The sequence below is a fragment of the Pteropus vampyrus genome, unplaced genomic scaffold (assembly GCF_000151845.1).
Source record: "Pteropus vampyrus isolate Shadow unplaced genomic scaffold, Pvam_2.0 Scaffold22, whole genome shotgun sequence".
NCBI lineage: Eukaryota > Metazoa > Chordata > Mammalia > Chiroptera > Pteropodidae > Pteropus > Pteropus vampyrus.
In genome coordinates this window covers 1,244,375-1,246,906 of record NW_011888803.1, presented here as the reverse complement: position 1 = coordinate 1,246,906, position 2,532 = coordinate 1,244,375, and the positions used below count along the sequence as shown (strand labels likewise).

The window sequence follows — 2,532 nt, the reverse complement described above, 5'->3', positions numbered from 1 at the left end:
ATTAAATTAAACTGGTTCTGGCATCTGAAACTTTTGCAAATTTAAAGATGGAAAAAGCCATCTTAAACCTAGGCTACTTAAATTTCCCAAAATTAAGATCAGGCAAATATGAGACCATGATTAAAAAAATAAACTTACCAAGCATACTAGAAAACAAGCCACCATATATGAAAATCACCAGAAACAACCAATTAAAGATTTCGACTCAATTAACTACTACAGATATTTGGATTGTCTGATATAGAATATAATATACTTATGTGTGAAATATAAAAGAAATGAAAGTCAGAAAAACAAAGAACGAGAGAGCCTATCAAAAACAATCAGAAATATTTAGGAAAAAGAAAGATATAATCATTGAAATTATGAATAGCTCAAAAGCATTCTCATACACCATTGGTAGGAATATAGATTGGTACAAATACTTGGGAAAACTGGTGTGTCTATTAAAAGTAAATGTATAGCAAACCCTATTACCTAGCAATTCCACTTCTAAATACATGCTCAGTAGAATCGTGGGTGTTTATACACCAAAACTTGTCCTGGAATGTTCATAGCAGCACTATCTATAATAGTCCCTACCTGGAAACTACCCACATGGCCATCAATGACACATTCTAATGATAAAAAAAAAAAAAATTATCGTATATTCATACAGTAGAAAAATATATAGCAATGAGAATGAATAAACTACAGCTACACACAATCATATATATGAATCTCACATATTGTGTGAAAGAAGTCCGACAAAAAAAGTATATACTTATGATTTCATGTAGATAAAGTTCAAAAATAGGTAAAACTAATTTATGCTGTAGAATTCAAGATAATAACTACCTTTGGTGGGGGTTAGTGACTGAAAGGAAGCACGAAGGGTTTTAGAGTAGTTGATAATGTTATATTTTTTTGATCTAGGTGCTGGTTACACAAATGTGTTCCATTTGAGAAACTCAACATGTCGTTGTACATTTAGGATACATAAGTGTACTCTTCTAAATGTATATTATACTTTCATAAAAAGTTTGAATATGAAAATAATTCTAGCTTAAGAGACAGTAGTGCATCAACATTTATTAATTCATTCAGCAAATATACACACGTTCTTTGTGGTTAATGGGAATATAGCAGTAAACAAGAAAGATCTTGACCTTAAAGCGCTTGTATTCTTCTAGTGGAGAGAGAAAAATACATTGAAAAAGAAAAAAACAAAAAAGTACATTATAAAATCACATGGAGTGATAAATGCAGTGAAGAAGAAATTAAGAAAATGCAATGAAAAGTGTGAAGGAAGGGAAAACGGTGACTGGGAGCGGTCAGAGAAGTTCTCCCTAAGGAGGTGGCAATGGAGCAGAAGAAGTGAGAGCAAATCATGTGAAGGCCCAGAAGTAGGAAGAACCTCAGGGTTCTAGAAGAAAAACTAAAACTTCAACTTAAGAATAAAGATTGGCAGTCTTTAGCTATTTTTTTTTTCCTTATGTAATGAGATGTTTATCTGGCTACATGTACATAAGTGTCCCTGACAAATATTTGTGACAGTATTTGCTTTGCTTCTTTGCAAAATGTGGGGAGTAGGGTTTGGTCAGCAATGGGTGAGTTCTTGCATCTAAGACATTTGTCTTTTTTTTTTTTTGCTGTTGCAAAAATCTTTATTGTGTCAATTTGGTCCAAGGCATGTAAGAGGGCTCCAGGATGGTTGGAAGGCTGCCTATTGGTTGCAGGGAGAGGTTCAGGCACAAGGCCAACATCAGGGGGATGCTGAGGGGCCCCCTCAAAAGCCTCTGGGCTCCAAAGGCTCTTAGTCATGCTTGAGGGTGAGCCTTTCAAAGAGATATTCACCCAGCCCAGCTTGGGGACAGGCCAGCCTGCGAAGGTTAGTCAGGTGACCGCCCATCTTCTTGATGAGTTTCCCCTCCTCGTCTAGGAAGTGGGTCTCCAGGAAGTCACAAAGATGGGGGTTTGCGTGGGCAGAACCCAGGGCATGAAGATCCAAAAAGGCCTGGTTCAGATTCTTCTCCATGACCGTGGCGGCTTCCGTGGCATCCTGAGGTTTACCCCACTCGTCTTGAGAAGGCTTCTGCAGGTCCTGGAAAACGGCGTGGCCGCCACACTGGCTTTGCATCTTCAAGAGACACTGGGCGCCCTCGCGTTTCTCTTCAGCCAACTTGCAAAAGTGACCCATGCCTTCCAGGGCCACATCGTCATGGTCGAAATAGAAGCCCAGAGAGAGGTAGGTGTAGGAGGCCCGCAGATACAGGTTGAGCAGGCAGTTGACCTGTGGGAAATCCATTGAGAGCCACTGATCTGAGCCATGAGAAGTCCCTGAAGGGAATTAAGTACGGGAGTGACATGATAAGATTTGTATTTTTGAAGGTTTATTCTAGCCATAATGTAGAGGATCCAGAAGAAAGAGAAATATACATAGCCTGAGAATGTGTGACATAAGGCAAGTGCATGAGGGAGAGCCATTATAGAACTGACAGCACAGAGTGAAAACAGTCAACAGCCTAAAGTAATGTAAGTACACTGCAAATG

At 38.9% G+C, this 2,532-nt stretch overlaps 1 pseudogene; it reads right to left on the bottom strand.

The window, feature by feature from the left end:
* Window positions 1-1,618: 1,618 nt before the first annotated feature.
* Window positions 1,619-2,287, bottom strand: LOC105289138 (annotated as a pseudogene).
* Between the last annotated feature and the right edge of the window lie 245 nt (window positions 2,288-2,532).